Source organism: Oncorhynchus mykiss, chromosome 1, assembly GCF_013265735.2.
Source record: "Oncorhynchus mykiss isolate Arlee chromosome 1, USDA_OmykA_1.1, whole genome shotgun sequence".
NCBI classification, from domain to species: domain Eukaryota; kingdom Metazoa; phylum Chordata; class Actinopteri; order Salmoniformes; family Salmonidae; genus Oncorhynchus; species Oncorhynchus mykiss.
Window position 1 is genome coordinate 16,729,581 of NC_048565.1, and position 24,760 is coordinate 16,754,340.

General features: G+C 45.8%; 1 long non-coding RNA gene across 1 annotated transcript; it reads left to right on the forward strand.

Annotated features, from left to right (window-relative positions):
• Window positions 1-820: 820 nt before the first annotated feature.
• LOC118941434 lies at window positions 821-21,874 on the forward strand. Its single transcript, XR_005037653.1, has 3 exons — window positions 821-1,153; window positions 1,251-1,321; window positions 21,296-21,874. It is a non-coding gene; the product is annotated as an uncharacterized LOC118941434 (long non-coding RNA).
• The last annotated feature ends 2,886 nt before the right edge of the window (window positions 21,875-24,760 follow it).

Sequence of the window (24,760 nt, forward strand, 5' to 3'; positions counted from 1 at the left end):
ATCCATGGATCTAAAGAGAATGACATGGCAGTTTATTACTGTGGACCTACAGAAGGACTTGAGAGAAACAACAACTGATTTGTAGAGATTAATGTAAGGTATACCATGTAATAACATTGTACTGTATCTACAGATGTAGGATCTTAATTTGATAACTCTTTTGTTGCTGAGTATTTTCCTGCACAGCAGGAAATGCAAACGTGTTGTTTATTCAATGTTGAAAAAGGCTTCTAAGGCTTGTAATTTCCACTTTAACATTTCTGACTGATTTGCCGTAAAAAAAGAATTGTCAACCCCTACTGAAAATATCCTTTAATTACAATCCACATAATAATTCATATTTCCAGTTGCTGCAGGATTAGTTTCCTGATGTAGCAAACTGGCTCAAATTAAAATTCTGCATCTGTATAAGGTTCTCTGTAATGGCCTTCCAAAGCAACTCCTAATAAACTCTCAGGTTGATGTTGTTGTTTTGTTATTGCCATGTTCTGAGAGTGAATATTTCTTGTGGGTTGACTAACAGTATGATGGCAAAGGGAGAAGTAAAGTTAAGCCGCTTGTGGTTCACAGACAATCCTCATTGTCAGAATCCCCCAAATACTCCAGAGTGGGCAGAACTGGAGAAGTCGTACATGAGTCTACATTTGTTTTAGACACAACCACTCGTGCCAGTTCTTCTTGTTTTTCTATACTCCTTCAAACTGAATAACTGATCTACTTGTTTTGAGCCTGCAATAGAGGGGCACAACACGTGGCTTGGGAAAAAAAACTCATGTTCCACCCAGATAGTTTTTCACAACATTTCCTCTTTGCACCGGTGTCCCGCCTCTAGACCAACTTAGTTGTGAGAAAGTCTGTATCTTTAGAGGAGGTAGCCATATGACTGTATCATTTATTGATATTCTCCTAATTAGTGATTAACTGACGGTTCTTAGCAGGATTGGGCTAAATGCTGAAATAAAAACCTGAGGTGAAGAACTATCTTTCCCTGCAGTAGAAGTCCATGTGAGAGGAGAGAGCTGTATGATACTAGAAGGACAAGACACCAATAAGGGGCTCACAGCAGGTGGGCTTTTCTCCTATCCAGAGCACCAACTGAAACAGACAGAATGAACAGAGCACGAGGACTGTGTTTCACTTTACTACTACTGGGGTAACTTTCAGCTCAACTTTCAATCCAGATTGCATTGCAGTCACTATGTGGACTTTTGCAGTGTTCTGGTGATAATTATGGTCATGTTTTTCCTTAGGTGTGTACATGGGAGCAAGTCTCCTCAAAGAGAAGTGGTATTCAGTAGAGGGATCCAACTCTTTGTTGAAGGTAGGCTAGAATTAAATCCCTTTTGCATTAATAAAATATAAATGTATAGGTGAATTGTTTTTGTACACATTCTCCCACAACGCAGACCACAATTGGGTCGTTCCACCAATTCGGAGCTTTTTGAGAAGTGTTCCAAAAAATGTTTGATTTCAAGTCATTTTAACGTTCTGTCATAAAGAGCCATTCAAATCAATTGTCACATGGTTTGCAAACAACAGGTGTAGACTAACAGGGAAATGCTTACTTATGGGTCCATGTCCAACAATGCAGAGTTAAAGCTAAGGTAAAACATGTAAAAATAATTGAAAAACCGACACAAGGAATAAATATACAGTGATTAACAAATAACAATGAGTAAAACATAACATGGCTAAATACAGGAAGTAGAAAATAACATGGCTAAATACAGGAAGTAGAAAATAATATGGCTATATACAGGGAACAGAAAATAGCATGGCTAAATACAGGAAGTAGAAAATAATATGGCTATGTATAGGGAACAGAAAATAACATGGCTACATACAGGGAACAGAAAATAACATGGCTATATACAGGGAGTAGAAAATAACATGGCTATTGACAGGGAGTAAAAAATAACATGGCTATATACAGGGAACAGAAAATAACATGGCTATATGCAGGGAACAGAAAATAACATGGTTATCTATATACAGGGAGTAGAAAATAACATGGCTATATACAGGGAGTAGAAAATAACATGGCTGTATACAGGAAGTAGAAAATAACATGGCTATCTATATACAGGGAGTAGAAAATAACATGGCTATATACAGGGAGTAGAAAATAACATGGCTATATACAGGGAGTAGAAAATAACATGGCTATATACAGGGAGTAGAAAATAACATGGTTATTGATAGGGAGTAAAAAATAACATGGCTATTGATAGAGAGTAAAAAATAACATGGCTATTGATAGAGAGTAAAAAATAACATGGCTATTGATAGGGAGTAAAAAATAACATGGCTATATACAAGGAACAGAAAATAACATGGCTATTGATAGGGAGTAAAAAATAACATGGCTATACACAGGGAGTAGAAAATAACATGGCTGTATACAGGAAGTAGAAAATAACATGGCTATCTATATACAGGGAGTAGAAAATAACATGGCTGTACACAGGAAGTAGAAAATAACATGGCTATCTATATACAGGGAGTAGAAAATAACATGGCTGTATACAGGAAGTAGAAAATAACATGGCTATCTATATACAGGGAGTAGAAAATAACATGGCTGTATATATACAGGGAGTAGAAAATAACATGGCTATCTATGTACAGGGAGTAGAAAATAACATGGCTGTATACAGGGAGTAAAAAATACCATGGCTATCTATATACAGGGAGTAGAAAATACCATGGCTATCTATATACAGGGAGTAAAAAATAACATGGCTATCTATATACAGGGAGTAGAAAATAACATGGCTATCTATATACAGGGAGTAGAAAATAACATTGCTATTGATAGGGAGTACAAAAATAACATTGCTATATACAGGAAACAGAAAATAACATGGCTATATATATACAGGGAGTAGAAAATAACATGACTGTATACAGGAAGTAGAAAATAACATGGCTATCTATATACAGGGAGTAGAAAATAACATGGCTGTATACAGGAAGTAGAAAATAACATGGCTATCTATATACAGGGAGTAGAAAATAACATGGTTGTATACAGGAAGTAGAAAATAACATGGTTATCTATATACCGGGAGTTGAAAATAACATGGCTGTATACAGGAAGTAGAAAATAACATGGCTATCTATATACAGGGAGTAGAAAATACCATGGCTATATATATACAGGGAGTAAAAAATAACATGCCTATATACAGGGAGTAGAAAATACCATGGCAATCTATATACAAGGAGTAGAAAATAACATGGCTGTACACAGGGAGTGGAAAATAACATGGCTATCTATATACAGGGAGTAGAAAATAACATGGCTATCTATATACAGGGAGTAGAAAATAACATTGCTATTGATAGGGAGTAAAAAATAACATGGCTATATTCATGGAACAGAAAATAACATGGCTATATACAGGGAGTAGAAAATAACATGACTATCTATATACAGGGAGTAGAAAATAACATGGCTGTATACAGGAAGTAGAAAATAACATGGCTATCTATATACAGGGAGTAGAAAATAACATGGTTGTATACAGGAAGTAGAAAATAACATGGTTATCTATATACAGGGAGTAGAAAATAACATGGCTGTATACAGGAAGTAGAAAATAACATGGCTATCTATATACAGGGAGTAGAAAATAACATGGCTATGTATATACAGGGAGTAGAAAATAACATGGCTGTATACAGGAAGTAGAAAATAACATGGCTATCTATATACAGGGAGTAGAAAATAACATGGCTGTATACAGGAAGTAGAAAATAACATGGTTATCTATATACAGGGAGTAGAAAATAACATGAGATGTTTGATATGGGTCTGGAAGGAGAGTTTACAGTCTAACCAGACACCTAAGTATTTGTAGTTGTCCACGTATTCTAAGTCAGAGTTACAAGTTTTACTTGTATTTAAGAGCAATTGGAGGCCACGGAAGGAGAGTTGTATGGCATTGAAGCTTTCCTGGAGGGTTGTTAACCTGTCTAAGATATTGGTTCCCAATTGGGAATCAACCCTCCCACGTTCAGCTGAAACGGTGGCGCATGGAACGCAAAAATATTCTTACAAATATTTAACCTCCACACATTAACAAGTCCAATAGCTCAAATGAAAGATAAACACCTTGTTCATCTAGCCAGCAAGTCAGATTTCTAAAATGTTTTACGGCGAAAACATAGCACATATATATGTCAAACCACCACCAGACACAGCTCATTTGAATAGCCAAAACATGCAATCAACAAACGCAGGATAAAAAAATTAATCGTTCACTAACCTTTTGAAAATCTTCATCAGATGACAGTAATAGGACATGTTACACAGTACATTTTTTTTTCAATAATATGCCATTTATATCCATAAATGTCCATTGACAGTGAGTTCACGTTCAGAAATTACTCAAAAATGTCCGCAGGAAATCTAGGTAGCGCGGCAAGATAACGTAAATAGACATCATAAACTTTGACTAAATATACATGTTCTACATATAGTTAGAAAGATACACTGCTTCTTTATGCAACCGCTTTGTTAGATTTATTTTTAACGTTACAGAAATCGCACACTATTCTATATGCTGAGACGGCGCTCAGATACAAGCTACATTTCTACGTAATGTTGGAGTCAACAGAAACACAGATTTCAGCATAAATATTCCCTTACCTTCGATGGTCTTCGTTCAGAATGTTCTGGAAGGCTTCATACTTACCCAATACATTGTTTGGTTTCAAGTCTTGCGTCTTTGTATTAGCTACTGCTAATAACATCAGCTGAAATGCACCCAAAACGTCCTCTGGTCCGGAAAAGTTGCGCATCAAAACTTCAAAATTACATATTATATGTCGACTAAACAGGTCAAACCAAGTGCAGAAGCAAGCTTTATGATGTTTTAGACACACAAAACAAACTTCAATTCAATCGGCCATCGTCTGCCCTTCTCTTGAGTGCTGGAACAAAGGAATGGCTGGGACCAATTCGCGCCACAACGCACAACCTATTTTCTCGTGGCACGCACTAATTTCACTCCCATAGGGTCAATTCTCGCGGAATTTGAACGATTCAAAGCTCTACTGAAAGAGGACATCTAGAGATAGAAAGTCTCCCCAGAATCATAACTGGTTGGGAAGGGTGGGGGCGATGACGTCAAAGTTGCTCCAACTTTCATGACCACAAAAACTAGTTTGGAAGAATGCCTGCCCTGTGAGTTCTGCTATACTTACAGACATAATTCCAATGGTTTTAGAAGCTTTAGAGTGTTTTCTATCCAATAATAATTATTAACACAGTGTCCAAAGAAGGGCCAGAAGTATACAGAATGGTGTCGTCTGCGTAGAGGTGGATCAGAGACTCACCAGCAGCAAGAGCGACCTCATTGATGTATACAGAGAAGAGAGTCGGTCCAAGAATTGAACCCTGTGGCACCCCCATAGAGACTGCCAGAGGTCCGGACAGCAGACCCTCCGATTTGACACACTGAACTCTATCAGAGAAGTAGTTGGTGAACCAGGCGAGGCAATCATTTGAGAAACCAAGGCTGTCGAGTCTGCCGATGAGGATGTGGTGATTGACAGAGTCGAAAGCCTTGGCCAGATCAATGAATACGGCTGCACAGTAATGTTTCTTATCGATGGCGGTTAAGATATCGTTTAGGACCTTGAGCGTGGCTGAGGTGCACCCATGACCAGCTCTGAAACCAGATTGCATAGCAGAGAAGGTATTGTCATGTATTGTCATGTTGTGTCTTGTTTCTGTCCTTTCCTTTCACCCTGTCTCCCTCTGCTGGTCGTACTAGGTTACCGTTTCTGTCCCTCTTTCCCCCAGCTGTTCCTTGTCTTCTCTGACTACCTCATTCACCCCTTTTCCCACCTGTTCCCTTTTTCCCTCTGATTAGGTCCCTATATCTCTCTCTGTTTCTGCTCCTGTCTTTGTCGGATTCTTGTTTGTGTGTCTCATGCCTGAACCAGACTATCATCGTGTTTGCTGCAACCTTGTCCTGTCCTGTCGGAATCTACCTGTCCATCTGAGCCCACGTGTGTTCATCATTAAAGAAACTCTGTTTGTTAATTCGCTTTTGGGTCCTCATTCACGCACCTGACAGAAGAATCCGACCAAGAATGGACCCAGCGACTTCGGATCCTCTCCACTCAGCCGTCGAGATCCAGGGAGCGATGCTAGGCAGACACGAGCAGGAATTGTCTGCTGCTCGACATGCCGTTGAGACCCTGGCCACCCAAGTCTCCAACCTCACAGAACAGGTTCACCATCTCCGCCTCGATCCACCGGCCACTTCCAGGGCTTTCGAATCTCCGGAGCCCAGAATCAATAACCCGCCGTGTTACTCTGGGGAGCCCACTGAATGCCGCTCATTCCTCACCCAGTGTGATATTGTGTTTTCTCTCCAGCCCAACACTTACTCCAGGAGCACTGCTCGTGTCGCCTACGTCATATCTCTCCTTACTGGACGGGCTCGTGAGTGGGGCACGGCAATCTGGGAGGCAAGGGCTGAGTGTACTAACCAGTATCAGGACTTTAAGGAGGAGATGATACGGGTTTTTGATCGATCTGTTTTTGGGGAGGAGGCTTCCAGGGCCCTGTCTTCCCTATGTCAAGGTAATCGATCCATAACAGACTACTCTATTGAGTTTCGCACTCTTGCTGCCTCCAGTGGCTGGAACGAGTCGGCTTTGCTCGCTCGTTTTCTGGAGGGTCTCCGCGCAGAGGTAAAGGATGAGATTATCTCCCGGGAGGTTCCTTCCAGCATGGATTCCTTGATTGAACTCGCTATTCGCATTGAGCGACGGGTTGATCTTCGTCACCGAGCTCGTGGAAAGGAGCTCGCGTTCTCCGTTGCCCCCCTCTCCGCTTCACTACCATCTTCCTCTGCCGGCTCGGGTGCTGAGCCTATGCAGCTGGGAGGTATCCGCATCTCGACTAAGGAGCGGGAACGGAGAATCACCAACCGCCTCTGTCTCTATTGCGGTTCTGCTGGTCATTTTGTCACTTCATGTCCAGTAAAAGCCAGAGCTCATCAGTAAGCGGAGGGCTACTGGTGAGCGCTACTACTCCTGTCTCTCCTTCAAGATCCTGCACTACCTTGTCGGTCCATCTACGCTGGACCGGTTCGTCAGCTTCCTGCAGTGCCTTAATAGACTCTGGGGCGGAGGGCTGTTTTATGGACGAGACCTGGGCTCGCGAACATGACATTCCTCTCAGACAGTTAAGGGAGCCCACGGCCTTGTTCGCCCTGGATGGTAGTCCTCTCCCCAGGATTCAGCGTGAGACGCTACCTTTAACCCTCACTGTTTCTGGTAATCATAGCGAAACCATTTCTTTTTTAATTTTTCGTTCACCTTTTACACCTGTTGTTTTGGGCCATCCCTGGCTAGTTTGTCATAATCCTTCCATTAATTGGTCTAGTAATTCTATCCTCTCCTGGAACGTCTCTTGTCATGTGAAATGTTTAATGTCTGCTATCCCTCCTGTTTCCTCTGTCTCTTCTTCACAGGAGGAGCCTGGTGATTTGACAGGGGTGCCGGAGGAATATCACGATCTGCGCACGGTGTTCAGTCGGTCCAGGGCCACCTCTCTTCCTCCACACCGGTCGTATGATTGTAGTATTGATCTCCTTCCGGGAACCACTCCCCCCCGGGGTAGACTATACTCTCTGTCGGCTCCCGAACGTAAGGCTCTCGAAGATTATTTGTCTGTAGCTCTTGACGCCGGTACCATAGTCCCCTCCTCCTCTCCCGCCGGAGCGGGGTTTTTTTTTTGTCAAGAAGAAGGACGGGTCTCTGCGCCCCTGCATAGATTATCGAGGGCTGAATGACATAACAGTGAAGAATCGTTATCCGCTTCCTCTTATGTCTTCAGCCTTCGAGATCCTGCAGGGAGCCAGGTTTTTCACTAAGTTGGACCTTCGTAACGCTTACCATCTCGTGCGCATCAGGGAGGGGGACGAGTGGAAGACGGCGTTTAACACTCCGTTAGGGCACTTTGAATACCGGGTTCTTCCTTTCGGCCTCGCTAACGCTCCAGCTGTCTTTCAGGCATTAGTCAATGATGTCCTGAGAGACATGCTGAACATCTTTGTTTTCGTTTACCTTGACGATATCCTGATTTTTTCACCGTCACTCCAGATTCATGTTCAGCACGTTCGACGTGTCCTCCAGCGCCTTTTAGAGAATTGTCTTTTTGTGAAGGCTGAGAAGTGCACTTTTCATGCCTCCTCCGTCACATTTCTCGGTTCTGTTATTTCCGCTGAAGGCATTAAGATGGATCCCGCTAAGGTCCAAGCTGTCATTGATTGGCCCGTCCCTAAGTCACGCGTCGAGCTGCAGCGCTTTCTCGGCTTCGCGAACTTCTATCGTCGTTTCATCCGTAATTTCGGTCAGGTGGCAGCTCCTCTCACAGCCCTTACTTCTGTCAAGACGTGCTTTAAGTGGTCCGTTTCCGCCCAGGGAGCTTTTGATCTCCTCAAGAATCGTTTTACATCCGCTCCTATCCTTGTTACACCTGACGTCTCTAGACAGTTCGTTGTCGAGGTTGACGCGTCAGAGGTGGGCGTGGGAGCCATTCTTTCTCAGCGCTCCCTCTCTGACGACAAGGTCCACCCATGCGCGTATTTTTCTCATCGCCTGTCGCCGTCGGAACGTAACTATGATGTGGGAAACCGCGAACTGCTCGCCATCCGGTTAGCCCTAGGCGAATGGCGACAGTGGTTGGAGGGGGCGACCGTTCCTTTTGTCGTTTGGACTGACCATAGGAACCTTGAGTACATCCGTTCTGCCAAACGACTTAATGCGCGTCAGGCGCGTTGGGCGCTGTTTTTCGCTCGTTTCGAGTTCGTGATTTCTTATCGTCCGGGCTCTAAGAACACCAAGCCTGATGCTTTATCTCGTCTCTTCAGTTCTTCAGTAGCCTCCACTGACCCCGAGGGGATTCTCCCTGAGGGGCGTGTTGTCGGGTTGACTGTCTGGGGAATTGAGAGGCAGGTAAAGCAAGCGCTCACTCACACTCCGTCGCCGCGCGCTTGTCCTAGGAACCTTCTTTTCGTTCCCGTTCCTACTCGTCTGGCCGTTCTTCAGTGGGCTCACTCTGCCAAGTTAGCCGGCCACCCTGGCGTTCGGGGTACGCTTGCTTCCATTCGCCAGCGTTTTTGGTGGCCCACCCGGGAGCATGACACGCGTCGTTTCGTGGCTGCTTGTTCGGTCTGCGCGCAGACTAAGTCCGGTAACTCCCCTCCTGCCGGCCGTCTCAGGCCGCTTCCCAGTCCCTCTCGACCGTGGTCTCACATCGCCTTAGATTTTGTCACCGGACTGCCTTCGTCAGCGGGGAAGACTGTTATTCTTACGGTTGTCGATAGGTTCTCTAAGGCGGCTCATTTCATTCCCCTTGCTAAGCTTCCTTCTGCTAAAGAGACGGCACAAATCATCATCGAGAATGTTTTCAGAATTCATGGCCTTCCGTCAGACGTCGTTTCGGACAGAGGTCCGCAATTCACGTCTCAATTTTGGAGGGAGTTTTGCCGTTTGATTGGGGCTTCCGTCAGTCTCTCTTCCGGCTTTCACCCCCAGTCTAACGGTCAAGCAGAACGGGCCAATCAGACTATTGGTCGCATCTTACGCAGTCTTTCTTTTCGCAACCCTGCGTCTTGGTCAGAACAGCTCCCCTGGGCAGAATACGCCCACAACTCGCTTCCTTCGTCTGCGACCGGGCTATCTCCTTTTCAGAGTAGCCTCGGGTACCAGCCTCCGCTGTTCTCATCTCAGTTCGCCGAGTCCAGCGTCCCCTCCGCTCAGGCTTTTGTCCAACGTTGCGAGCGCACCTGGAAGAGGGTCAGGTCTGCACTTTGCCGTTATAGGACGCAGACTGTGAGGGCTGCTAATAAGCGTAGAACTAAGAGTCCTAGATATTGTCGCGGTCAGAGAGTTTGGCTCTCCACTCAGAACCTTCCCCTTAAGACGGCTTCTCGCAAGTTGACCCCGCGGTTCATTGGTCCGTTCCGTATTTCTCGGGTCATTAATCCTGTCGCAGTTCGACTTCTTCTTCCGCGATACCTTCGTCGCGTCCACCCGGTCTTCCATGTCTCCTGTATCAAGCCCGTTCTTCGCGCCCCCGCTCGTCTTCCCCCCCCCCCCCCCATCCTTGTCGAGGGCGCACCCATCTACAGGGTCCGTAGGATTTTGGACATGCGTCCTCGGGGCCGTGGTCACCAGTACCTCGTAGATTGGGAGGGGTACGGTCCTGAGGAGAGGAGTTGGGTTCCCTCTCGGGACGTGCTGGACCGTGCGCTGATCGAGGATTTCCTCCGTTGCCGCCAGGTTTCCTCCTCGAGTGCGCCAGGAGGCGCTCGGTGAGTGGGGGGGTACTGTCATGTATTGTCATGTTGTGTCTTGTTTCTGTCCTTTCCTTTCACCCTGTCTCCCTCTGCTGGTCGTACTAGGTTACCGTTTCTGTCCCTCTTTCCCCCAGCTGTTCCTTGTCTTCTCTGACTACCTCATTCACCCCTTTTCCCACCTGTTCCCTTTTTCCCTCTGATTAGGTCCCTATATCTCTCTCTGTTTCTGCTCCTGTCTTTGTCGGATTCTTGTTTGTGTGTCTCATGCCTGAACCAGACTATCATCGTGTTTGCTGCAACCTTGTCCTGTCCTGTCGGAATCTACCTGTCCATCTGAGCCCACGTGTGTTCATCATTAAAGAAACTCTGTTTGTTAATTCGCTTTTGGGTCCTCATTCACGCACCTGACAGGTATGGTGAGATTCGAAATGGTCGGTAATCTGTTTGTTGACTTGGCTTTCGAATACCTTAGAAAGGCATGGTAGGATAGATATAGGTCTGTAGCAGTTTGGGTCAAGAGTGTCCCCCCCTTTGAAGAGGGGGATGACCGCAGCTGCTTTCCAATCTTTGGGAATCTCAGACGACACGAAAGAGAGGTTGAACAGGCTAGTAATAGGGGTGGCAACAATTTCGGCAGATAATTTTAGAAAGAAAGGGTCCAGATTGTCTAGCCCGGCTGATTTGTAGGGGTCTAGATTTTGCAGCTCATTCAGAACATCAGCTGAACGGATTTCGGAGAAGGAGAAATGGGGAAGGCTTGGGCGAGTTGCTGTGGGGGGTGCAGTGCTGTTGACTGGGGTAGGAGTAGCCAGGTGGAAAGCATGGCCAGCCGCAGAAAAATGTTTATTGAAATTCTCAATTATGGTGGATTTATCAGTGGTGACAGTGTTTCCTATCTTCAGTGCAGTGGGCAGCTGGGAGGAGGTGTTCTTATTCTCCATGGACTTTACAGTGTCCCAGAACCTTTTTGAGTTAGTGTTGCAGGAAGCAAATTTCTGCTTGAAAAAGCTAGCCTTGGCTTTTCTAACTGCCTGTGTATAATGGTTTCTAGCTTCCCTGAACAGCTGCATATCACGGGGGCTGTTCGATGCTAATGCAGAACGCCATAGGATGTTTTTGTGTTGGTTAAGGGCAGTCAGGTCTGGGGAGAACCAAGGGCTATATCTGTTCCTGGTTCTAAATTTCTTGAATGGGACATGTTTATTTAAGATGGTTAGGAAGGCATTTAAAAAAAATATCCAGGCATCCTCTACTGACGGGATGAGACCAATATCCTTCCAGGATACCCCGGCCAGGTCGATTAGAAAGGCCTGCTTGCTGAAGTGTTTCAGGGAGCGTTTTACAGTGATGAGTGGAGGTCGTTTGACCGCTGACCCATTACGGATGCAGGCAATGAGGCAGTGATTGCTGAGATCTTGGTTGAAGACAGCAGAGGTGTATTTAGAGGGCAAGTTGGTTAGGATGATATATATGAGGGTGCCCGTGTTTATGGCTTTGGGGAGGTACCTGGTAGGTTCATTGATAATTTGTGTGAGATTGAGGGCATCAAGTTTAGATTGTAGGTTGGCTGGGTTGTTAAGCATGTTCCAGTTTAGGTCGCCTAGCAGCACGAGCTCTGAAGATAGATGGGGGGCAATCAGTTCACATATGGTGTCCAGAGCAAAGCTGGGGGCAGAGGGTGGTCTATAGCAGGCGGCAACGGTGAGAGACTTGTTTTTAGAGAGGTGGATTTTTAAAAGTAGAAGTTCAAATTGTTTTGGTACAGACCTGGATAGTAGGACAGAACTCTGCAGGCTATCTTTGCAGTAGATTGCAACACCGCCCACTTTGGCAGTTCTATCTTGTCTGAAAATGTTGTAGTTTGGAATTAAAATTTCAGAATTTTTGGTGGTCTTCCTAAGCCAGGATTCAGACAGCTAGAACATCCGGGTTGGCAGAGTGTGCTAAAGCAGTGAATAGAACAAACTTAGGGAGGAGGCTTCTAATGTTAACATGCATGAAACCAAGGCTATTACGGTTACAGAAGTCGTCAAAAGAGAGCGCCTGGGGAATAGGAGTGGAGCTAGGCACTGCAGGGCCTGGATTCACCTCTACATCGCCAGAGGAACAGAGGAGGAGTAGAATAAGGGTGCGGCTAAAAGCAATAAGAATTGGTCGTCTAGAACGTCTGGAACAGAGAGTAAAAGGAGGTTTCTGGGGGCGATAAAATAGCATCAAGGTATAATGTACAGACGGATAATGTATGTTAGGATGTGAATACAGTGGAGATAAACCTAGGTATTGAGTGATGAAGAGAGAGATATTGTCTCTGGAAACATCATTGAAACCAGGAGATGTAATTGCATGTGTGGGTGGTTATTTTCTACTTCCTGTATACAACCATGTTATTTTCTACTCCCTGTATATATATAGCCATGTTATTTTCTACTTCCTGTATACAGCCATGTTATTTTCTACTCCCTGTATATAGATAACATGGCTATCTATATACAGGGAGTAGAAAATAACATGGTTATCTATATACAGGGAGTAGAAAATAACATGGCTATCTATATACAGGGAGTAAAAAATAACATGGTTATCTATATACAGAGAACAGAAAATAACATGGCTATCTATATACAGGGAGTAGAAAATAACATGGCTATCTATATACAGGGAGTAAAAAATAACATGGCTATCTATATACAGGGAGTAGAAAATAGCATGGCTATCTATATACAGAGAACAGAAAATAACATGGCTATATACAGGGAACAGAAAATAACATGGCTATATACAGGGAACAGAAAATAACATGGCTATATACAGAGAACATAAAATAACATGGCTATATACAGGGAGTAGAAGATAACATGGCTGTATACAGGGAGTAGAAAATAACATGGCTATATATAGAGAGGTGAAAATGACATGGCTATATACAGGGAACAGAAAATAACATGGCTACATGCAGGGAGTAGAAAATAACATGGCTATATACAGGGAGTAGAAAATAACATGGCTATATATAGAGAGGTGAAAATGACATGGCTATCTATACAGGGAGTAGCAAATAACATGGCTACATGCAGGGAGTAGAAAATAACATGGCTATCTATACAGGGAGTAGAAAATAACATGGCTATCTATAGGAGTAGAAAATATAATGGCTATCTATATACAGGGAGTAGAAAATAGCATGGCTATTTACAGGAAGTAAAAAATAGCATGGCTATGTACAGGAAGTAGAAAATAACATGGCTATCAATACAGGGAGTATAAAATAACATGGTTACATACAGGGAGTAGAAAATAACATGGCTACATACAGGGAGTAGAAAATAACATGGCTATATACAGGGAGTAGAAAATAACATGGCTACATACAGGGAGTAGAAAATAACATGGTTATCTATATACAGGGAGTAGAAAATAACATGGCTACATACAGGGAGTAGAAAATAACATGGCTACATACAGGGAGTAGAAAATAACATGGTTATCTATATACAGGGAGTAGAAAATAACATGGCTACATACAGGGAGTAGAAAATAACATGGCTACATACAGGGAGTAGAAAAGAACATGGCTACATACAGGGAGTAGAAAATAACATGGTTACATACAGGGAGTAGAAAATAACATGGCTATATACAGGGAGTAGAAAATAACATGGCTACATACAGGGAGTAGAAAATAACATGGCTATATACAGGGAGTAGAAAATAACATGGCTATATACAGGGAGTACCAGTACCGAGTCGATGTGCAGGGGTACGAGGTAATTGAGGTAGCTATGTACTGTACATATAGGTAGAGGTAAAGTGACTAGGCAACAGCACTTGTTCATTTTCATAAATGACTATAGTAAGTGGCAATAAAACTCGACAGCTTGAAGTCCTAGACTCTGGACATGATTTACCTCTGGTTATGTCATGTATTGTCATGTTGTGTGTTTCTGTCCTTTCCCTTCACCCTGTCTCCCTCTGCTGGTCGTTGTTAGGTTACCTTTTCTCCCCCTCTTTTCCCCAGCTGTGCCTTGTCTCCTCCTAACTACCCATTCACCCCGTTTCCCACCTGTTCCCTTTTTCCCTCTGATTAGGTCCCTATATCTCTCTCTGTTTTTGTTCCTGTCCTTGTCGGATTCTTGTTTGTTGTGTTTCATGCCTGAACCAGACTATCGTCCTGTTTGCTGTAACCTTGTCCTGTCCTGTCGGAATCTGCCGGTCTATCTGAGCCTACCTACGTTTGGTTATTAAAGAAGCTCTGTTTAAGTTAGTTCGCGTTTGGGTCCTCATTCACTCACCCTAACAGAAGAATCCGACCAAGAATGGACCCAGCGACTTCGGATCCTCTCCACTCAGCCGTCGAGATCCAGGGAGCGATGCTAGGCAGACACGAGCAGGAATTGTCTGCTGCTCGACATGCCGTTGAGACCCTGGCCACCCAAGTCTCCAACCTCACAGAACAGGTTCACCATCTCCGCCTCGATCCACCGGCCACTTCCAGGGCTTTCGAATCTCCGGAGCCCAGAATCAATAACCCGCCGTGTTACTCTGGGGAGCCCACTGAATGCCGCTCGTTCCTCACCCAGTGTGATATTGTGTTTTCTCTCCAGCCCAACACTTACGCCAGGAGCACTGCTCGTGTCGCCTACGTCATATCTCTCCTTACTGGACGGGCTCGTGAGTGGGGCACGGCAATCTGGGAGGCAAGGGCTGAGTGTACTAACCAGTATCAGGACTTTAAGGAGGAGATGATACGGGTTTTTGATCGATCTGTTTTTGGGGAGGAGGCTTCCAGGGCCCTGTCTTCCCTATGTCAAGGCAATCGATCCATAACTGACTACTCTATTGAGTTTCGCACTCTTGCTGCCTCCAGTGGCTGGAACGAGCCGGCTTTGCTCTCTCGTCTTCTGGAGGGTCTCCGCGCAGAGGTAAAGGATGAGATTCTCTCCCGGGAGGTTCCTTCCAGCGTGGATTCCTTGATTGAACTCGCTATTCGCATTGAGCGACGGGTTGATCTTCGTCACCGAGCTCGTGGAAAGGAGCTCGCGTTCTCCGTTGCCCCCCTCTCCGCATCACTACCATCTTCCTCTGCCGGCTCGGGAGCTGAGCCTATGCAGCTGGGAGGTATCCGCATCTCGACTAAGGAGAGGGAACGGAGAATCACCAACCGCCTCTGTCTCTATTGCGGTTCTGCTGGCCATTTTGTCACTTCATGTCCAGTAAAAGCCAGAGCTCATCAGTAAGCGGAGGGCTACTGGTGAGCGCTACTACTCCTGTCTCTCCTTCAAGATCCTGCACTACCTTGTCGGTCCATCTACGCTGGACCGGTTCGTCAGCTTCCTGCAGTGCCTTAATAGACTCTGGGGCCGAGGGCTGTTTTATGGACGAGACCTGGGCTCGGGAACATGACATTCCTCTCAGACAGTTAAGGGAGTCCACGGCCTTGTTCGCCCTGGATGGTAGTCCTCTCCCCAGGATTCAGCGTGAGACGCTACCTTTAACCCTCACTGTTTCTGGTAATCATAGCGAAACCATTTCTTTTTTGATTTTTCGTTCACCTTTTACACCTGTTGTTTTGGGCCATCCCTGGCTAGTTTGTCATAATCCTTCCATTAATTGGTCTAGTAATTCTATCCTCTCCTGGAACGTCTCTTGTCATGTGAAATGTTTAATGTCTGCTATCCCTCCTGTTTCCTCTGTCTCTTCTTCACAGGAGGAGCCTGGTGATTTGACAGGGGTGCCGGAGGAATATCACGATCTGCGCACGGTGTTCAGTCGGTCCAAGGCCACCTCTCTTCCTCCACACCGGTCGTATGATTGTAGTATTGATCTCCTTCCGGGAACCACTCCCCCCCGGGGTAGACTATACTCTCTGTCGGCTCCCGAACGTAAGGCTCTCGAGGATTATTTGTCTGTAGCTCTTGACGCCGGTACCATAGTCCCCTCCTCCTCTCCCGCCGGAGCGGGGTTTTTTTTTGTCAAGAAGAAGGACGGGTCTCTGCGCCCCTGCATAGATTATCGAGGGCTGAATGACATAACAGTTAAGAATCGTTATCCGCTTCCTCTTATGTCTTCAGCCTTCGAGATCCTGCAGGGAGCCAGGTTTTTCACTAAGTTGGACCTTCGTAACGCTTACCATCTCGTGCGCATCAGGGAGGGGGACGAGTGGAAGACGGCGTTTAACACTCCGTTAGGGCACTTTGAATACCGGGTTCTTCCTTTCGGCCTCGCTAACGCTCCAGCTGTCTTTCAGGCATTAGTCAATGATGTCCTGAGAGACATGCTGAACATCTTTGTTTTCGTTTACCTTGACGATATCCTGATTTTTTCACCGTCACTCCAGATTCATCTTCAGCACGTTCGACGTGTCCTCCAGCGCCTTTTAGAGAATTGTCTTTTTGTGAAGGCTGAGAAGTGCACTTTTCATGCCTCCTCCGTCACATTTCTCGGTTCTGTTATTTCCGCTGAAGGCATTAAGATGGATCCCGCTAAGGTTCAAGCTGTCATTGATTGGCCCGCCCCTAAGTCACGCGTCGAGCTGCAGCGCTTTCTCGGCTTCGCGAACTTCTATCGTCGTTTCATCCGTAATTTCGGTCAGGTGGCAGCTCCTCTCACAGCCCTTACTTCTGTCAAGACGTGCTTTAAGTGGTCCGTTTCCGCCCAGGGAGCTTTTGATCTCCTCAAGAATCGTTTTACATCCGCTCCTATCCTTGTTACACCTGACGTCTCTAGACAGTTCGTTGTCGAGGTTGACGCGTCAGAGGTGGGCGTGGGAGCCATTCTTTCTCAGCGCTCCCTCTCTGACGACAAGGTCCACCCATGCGCGTATTTTTCTCATCGCCTGTCCCCGTCGGAACGTAACTATGATGTGGGAAACCGCGAACTGCTCGCCATCCGGTTAGCCCTAGGCGAATGGCGACAGTGGTTGGAGGGGGCGACCGTTCCTTTTGTCGTTTGGACTGACCATAGGAACCTTGAGTACATCCGTTCTGCCAAACGACTTAATGCGCGTCAGGCGCGTTGGGCGCTGTTTTTCGCTCGTTTCGAGTTCGTGATTTCTTATCGTCCGGGCTCTAAGAACACCAAGCCTGATGCTTTATCTCGTCTCTTCAGTTCTTCAGTAGCCTCCACTGACCCCGAGGGGATTCTCCCTGAGGGGCGTGTTGTCGGGTTGACTGTCTGGGGAATTGAGAGGCAGGTAAAGCAAGCGCTCACTCACACTCCGTCGCCGCGCGCTTGTCCTAGGAACCTTCTTTTCGTTCCCGTTCCTACTCGTCTGGCCGTTCTTCAGTGGGCTCACTCTGCCAAGTTAGCCGGCCACCCTGGCGTTCGGGGTACGCTTGCTTCCATTCGCCAGCGTTTTTGGTGGCCCACCCGGGAGCATGACACGCGTCGTTTCGTGGCTGCTTGTTCGGTCTGCGCGCAGACTAAGTCCGGTAACTCCCCTCCTGCCGGCCGTCTCAGGCCGCTTCCCATTCCCTCTCGACCGTGGTCTCACATCGCCTTAGATTTTGTCACCGGACTGCCTTCGTCAGCGGGGAAGACTGTTATTCTTACGGTTGTCGATAGGTTCTCTAAGGCGGCTCATTTCATTCCCCTTGCTAAGCTTCCTTCTGCTAAAGAGACGGCACAAATCATCATCGAGAATGTTTTCAGAATTCATGGCCTTCCGTCAGACGTCGTTTCGGACAGAGGTCCGCAATTCACGTCTCAATTTTGGAGGGAGTTTTGCCGTTTGATTGGGGCTTCCGTCAGTCTCTCTTCCGGCTTTCACCCCCAGTCTAACGGTCAAGCAGAACGGGCCAATCAGACTATTGGTCGCATCTTACGCAGTCTTTCTTTTCGCAACCCTGCGTCTTGGTCAGAACAGCTCCCCTGGGCAGAATACGCCCACAACTCGCTTCCTTCGTCTGCGACCGGGCTATCTCCTTTTCAGAGTAGCCTCGGGTACCAGCCTCCGCTGTTCTCATCTCAGTTCGCCGAGTCCAGCGTCCCCTCCGCTCAGGCTTTTGTCCAACGTTGCGAGCGCACCTGGAAGAGGGTCAGGTCTGCACTTTGCCGTTATAGGACGCAGACTGTGAGGGCTGCTAATAAGCGTAGAACTAAGAGTCCTAGATATTGTCGCGGTCAGAGAGTTTGGCTCTCCACTCAGAACCTTCCCCTTAAGACGGCTTCTCGCAAGTTGACCCCGCGGTTCATTGGTCCGTTCCGTATTTCTCGGGTCATTAATCCTGTCGCAGTTCGACTTCTTCTTCCGCGATACCTTCGTCGCGTCCACCCGGTCTTCCATGTCTCCTGTATTAAGCCCGTTCTTCGCGCCCCCGCTCGTCTCCCCCCCCCCCCCCCCATCCTTGTCGAGGGCGCACCCATTTACAGGGTCCGCAGGATTTTGGACATGCGTCCTCGGGGCCGTGGTCACCAGTACCTCGTTGATTGGGAGGGGTACGGTCCTGAGGAGAGGAGTTGGGTTCCCTCTCGGGACGTGCTGGACCGTGCGCTGATCGAGGATTTCCTCCGTTGCCGCCAGGTTTCCTCCTCGAGTGCGCCAGGAGGCGCTCGGTGAGTGGGGGGGTACTGTCATGTATTGTCATGTTGTGTGTTTCTGTCCTTTCCCTTCACCCTGTCTCCCTCTGCTGGTCGTTGTTAGGTTACCTTTTCTCCCCCTCTTTTCCCCAGCTGTGCCTTGTCTCCTCCTAACTACCCATTCACCCCGTTTCCCACCTGTTCCCTTTTTCCCTCTGATTAGGTCCCTATATCTCTCTCTGTTTTTGTTCCTGTCCTTGTCGGATTCTTGTTTGTTGTGTTTCATGCCTGAACCAGACTATCGTCCTGTTTGCTGTAACCTTGTCCTGTCCTGTCGGAATCTGCCGGTCTATCTGAGCCTACCTACGTTTGGTTATTAAAGAAGCTCTGTTTAAGTTAGTTCGCGTTTGGGTCCTCATTCACTCACCCTAACAGGTTAGTTCAGTCATTCCTATGGGGGCAATTCATAGGGAAAGTGCCTACAAAAATACGCCATTACTTTTGCTTTCTATTAAGTGCCAAATAAAGTAACAGCATTAACTGTAACACGGTTGAGGATTTCATCTGAAATCAGCCATAAATCCCCTTGTGACAGGTGGGATTGAAAGCTTGTTGTGTGAAACAGGGAGTGGCATTTGCATGCAAGCTTTACCATCCAAAATGTTTTTGTTAAAAAATTTCTAGCCTGTCTGTCTATGGGTAACAGGGTTGATGTGTTATTCTCGACCCGCTCAGTCTTCCCCCACAACACCAGACAATTGCCAAAAAAGAGCAGAACCAGCTCAGCTGCTTTTACACTATGATTGTACAATTATATGTTCAATGTTTCTTGTGAAAAAGGAATAGTTAAAGGAATAGTTTCACCATATTAAAACAAAAGCTCAGTTCACGTAACAGGGATGACCTTAAAATGAGGGATGGATGTAAATGAATCATAACAATAAATAAATAATAATCTTCAGATATGGCTTTGTCAAAGCAATATAATAACTAGGAAACCTGGAGAATGTTTGGGTGAAGTGGGTTAAAATATTCCAAGGTTACACAGGGTTGATGCTGAGTTTTGAAACTTTGGCAAATATTTATTCTTATTGAAAATCCGATTTATTTACTTCATTTACTATCATTTTAAGGACAGATGGAGGAGAAGAGAAGCAAGAACAGGTAGGCAATATTTAATAAAAACACAGACATGAAACAGAACACAGACAGCGTCTGGACAGGGGAAACATAAACGACAATAATGCTGACACGGGGAACCAACTGAGGAACAGACAGATATAGAGGGGCAATCCACAAATTTGAAGGAGTCCAGGTGAGTCCAATGAGCACTGATGCTGGTGACAGGTGTGCATAATGAAGGGAAGCCTGGCACCCTTGAGCGCCAGAGAGGGGGAGAGGGAGCAGGTGTGACAGTACAGCGTGGAAGCCGACGGGCCGGGTGAGGCGTGAAAGCCTGACGAAACGGCTGAGGCGTGAAAGCCTGACGAAACGGCTGAGGCGTGAGAGCCTGACGAAACGGCTGAGGCGTGAGAGCCCAACAAGCTAGCTGAGGCGTGGGAGCCCGACCAGCTAGCTGAGGCGTGGGAGCCCGACCAGCTAGCTGAGGCTTGGGAGCCCAACCAGCTAGCTGAGGCGTGGGAGCCTGACCAGCTCGCTGAGGCGTGGGAGCCCAACAAGCTAGCTGAGGCGTGGGAGCCCGACCAGCTAGCTGAGGCGTGGGAGCCCGACCAGCTAGCTGAGGCGTGGAAGCCGACGGGCCGGATGAGGCGTGAAAGCCTGACGAAACGGCTGAGGCGTGAGAGCCCGACGAGCTCGCTGAGGCGTGGGAGCCCGACAAGCTAGCTGAGGCGTGGGAGCCCGACGAGCTAGCTGAGGCGTGGGAGGCCGACGAGCCGGTTGAGGCACTCCCGGATCCATCGGCGACGGCATATGGACCCAACGTTACCAACAAAAACAAAAAACATAGACTCCCTGAAGCTTCCAATAGTGGTGTCAGACACGGACAGCGTCTGGACACGGGAAAAGTAAACTACAATAATGCTGACAGGGGGAACACAACTTAGGAACAGACAGATATAGAGGGGCAATCAACAAAATGATGGAGTCCATGTGAGTCCAATGAGCGCTGATGCGTGTAATGATGGTGACAGGTGTGCATAATGAAGGGCAGCCTGGCGCCCTCGAGCGCCAGAGAGGGGGAGTGGGAGCGGGAGCAAGCATGATAATAATATAACAGGCTTTAAAATTCTATATTGGGGCACAATTTCTACTTAAAATATCAAAAGGACACAAAAGGCTCTCATTTCGTGGAACGACCCAATTGTCTGTATTCAATAACATTTATTCAAGATATACTGTAGTACAGAGTTCCAAATGTTTCTAAACATGTTTGGTTCCAACACCTTTCACCCCGAGAGCTTCATGCATGTTGATATTCTTTCTCTCCTCAGGTTTGAACCCTTCTAATCCCTCTGTAGTAATCCTCTCCTCATTTGGGCACAACCCTGGTGCCTCACCTACACTGGTGTGTATACTCAGTGGTTTAAAAACACACCATTTGTTGGACATCATTTGGTGGATCAACAACACAGTGGTAACCCCTGAGAACAATGCCATTTGGAGTTCCAGGGGAAGTGATGGCACGTACACAACTACCGGACTGTGGACTATGTCTGGAAAGGACTGGAATCCCTATAGTAACTATGAGTGTGGAACCAGACATGAAGGAAAGCATTATAGAAATGGTACACAGCCCTCACTTTGCATGGATTTTACTTGATTACAAATATTTGTTAACCTATCAAAAATTATCCTTAGCATTTCATGTACAATCTTTACTATTATTAAAGTATTCATGATGTTTCTTGAGTATTTTATTGAAAGATCAGGTAGCCTAGTGGTTAGAGCTTTGGAATAGTAACTGAAAGGTTGCAAGTTCAAATCCCTGAGTTGACAAGGTACAAATCTGTTGTTCTTCCCCTTAAGAGACAGTTAACCCACTGTTCCTAGGCTGTCACTGAAAATAAGAATTTGTTCTTAACTGATTTGCCTAGTTAAAGAAAAAAATACAAATAAATAAATACAGATTATCATTCTGGTTGCCATTACCATATGTTGACACTAGATGGTGGTCACTGCCTGCAGTTGTAGTGTTTGTGTTGAGTGATGGTAAATTCATATGCATGGCATCTCTGTTTCACAAACTCACTGATTTCAACTGAGACAATGCTGCTCTTGTTCCTGGATGTATCTCTCAACAACAAGCTGTTATACAAATGGTCATATGCACAAAGCTGAATACTCTTTAGTTTATGTTCCAAACAACAATTGTGTTTCTGTCAGCCCTTTAAAAATATTTTTGCATAATTTATAAGTTCATAATATCATCAATAAAATATACAAATAATGAACTAATCTGCATTGCACTTTCACATACAAACTCACAACCACTTCTTTATTTTGTCCTGGTCATGCATGCGTATGCTTATGTTCTTGGGGCCACTGGTTGCTGTCTGATTCCTGTGAAGAATTAACCATAACAACCCAATTGCCATTATCAGCCAATGAAATTGCTTTTGGAGCTCAGCTAACTGCTTGCTGTGTGAGTCAATTCAGCAGATTTGGGACACTTGTTGAAGAAACCTTGGAGATATGAGGAATTTCTGAATGGGAGATGGGATGGGAAAACGTTTACGTTGTGAGTGTGTGTCTGTGAGCTGTTTCCAATTTGAAAGGCAACGTATTTTGTCAGTACACCCAGAAAAAAAGTTATATCTAGAACCTCGGGTTCTTCGGCTGTCCCCATAGGATAACCCTTTGAAGAACCCTTTTTGGTTCCAGGTAGAAGAACCCTTTTGGGTTCCATAAAGAACAATTTTTACAGAGGGTTCTACATGGAACCCAAAATGGTTCTACCTGGATCCAAAAAAGGTTAATCTATAGGGACAATGAAGAACCCTTTTGGAACCCTTTTTTCTAATAGTGAAGAACCCTTTTGGAACCCTTTTTTCTAAGAGTGTATGTACCCCGTCTGATTCATCTCACTGCCAAGTGTAACCTGCTGTCTTCACAATAACTTGAACGTGACCACTGCTTGGGGTACTATCATGGAAAATGAACTCCATACTCACTGGGCACAGATGTCAACTCAACGTCTATTCCATGTTGGTTCAACCTTATTTAATTGAAATTACGTGGCGACAACATTAATGCAACCAGTGTGTGCCCAGTGGGTATCTGACTCCAAGTTAGTAAATTCTAATTGCAAATCTATGACACGCATTTCAAGATATAGCATGACGAGCATGGAGAGACAAGTCATTGAGTGATCGACAGTACCAGTCAAAAGTTTGGACACACCTACTCATTCAAGGGTTTTTCTTAATGTTTTACTAGTTTTTACCTTGTAGAATAATAGTAAAGACATCAAAACTATGAAATAACACATATGGAATCATCAACATTTATTTGAGATTCTTCAAAGTAGCCATCCTTTGCCTTGATGACAGCTTTGCACACTATTGACATTCTCTCAACCAGCTACACCTCGGCTGCTTTTCCAACAGTCTTGAAGGAGTTCCCACATATGTTGAGCACTTGTTGGCTGCTTTTCCTTCACTCTGCGGTCCAACTCATCCCAAATCATCTCAATTGGGTTGAGACCAGGTCCTCTAATGCAGCACTCCATCACTCTCATTTTTGGTCAAATAGCCCTTACACAGCCTGGAGGTGTGATGGCTCATTGTCCTGTTGAAAAACAAATCATAGTCCCACTAAGTGCAGACAAGATGGGATGACGTATCTTTGCAGAATGCTGTGGTAGCCATGCTGGTTAAGTGTGCCTTGAATTTTAAATAAATCACCAGCAAAGCCCCCCCACGCAATCACACCTCCTTCTCCATGCTTCACGGTGGGAACCACATATCAGAGATCATCTGTTCTTCCACTCTGCATCTCACATAAACACGGCGCTTGGAAACAAAAATCTCAAATTTGGACTCATCAGACCAAAGGAGAGATTTCCACCGGTCTAATGTCCATTGCTCGTGTTTCTTGGCCCAAGCAAGTCTCTTCTTCTTATTGGTGTCCTGTAGTAGTGGTTTCTTAGCAGCAATTCGACCATGAAGGCCTGATTCACTCAGTCTCCTCTGAACATTTGATGTTGAGATGTGTCTGTTACTTGAACTCTGTGAAGCATTTATTTGGGCTGCAATTTCTGAGGCTTGTAACTCTAATTAATTTGTCTTCTGCAGAAGAGCTATCTCTGGGTCTTCCTTTCCTGTGGCGGTCCTCATGAGAGACAGTTTCATCATAGCGCTTGATGGTTTTTGTGACTGCAATTGAAGAAACTTTAAAAGTTCTTGGCATTTTCCGGATTCACTGTCCTTTGTGTCTTAAAGTAGTGATGGACTGTCATTTCTCTTTGTGTATTTGATCTGTTACGGCCATAATATGGACTTGGTATTTTACCAAATAGGGTTTTCTTCTGTATAAAACCCCTACCTTCTCACAACACTACTGATTGACTCAAACGCATTAAGGAGGATGTTACGCGGAGTGGAACAGGGGAACCCAAGAGCAGACTCAGACGAGGAAACTGGGATGAAGTAAACAAGGTATTAATTGAAACACAGGGGGAAGATGGAGTGCAGGCCAGGGCAAGCTTGGGTGGACTGCAGGAAACCAGGTGCGGAGGCTGAGGCTGGAGCGAGAGGGGTTGGGGCATCCGCCCACACAATCACACACAGAGAGAGAGAGGGAGAGGGAGAGAGTACTGGGGGAGTGGCGTCAGGTCAAGGAGACACAGGATGAGCAGTAGAGGGCGTGACAGGAGTAGATGTAACAAAGGAAAGAAATTCCACTATTTAACTTTTAACAAGGCACACTTGTTAATTGAAATGCATTCCAGGTGACTA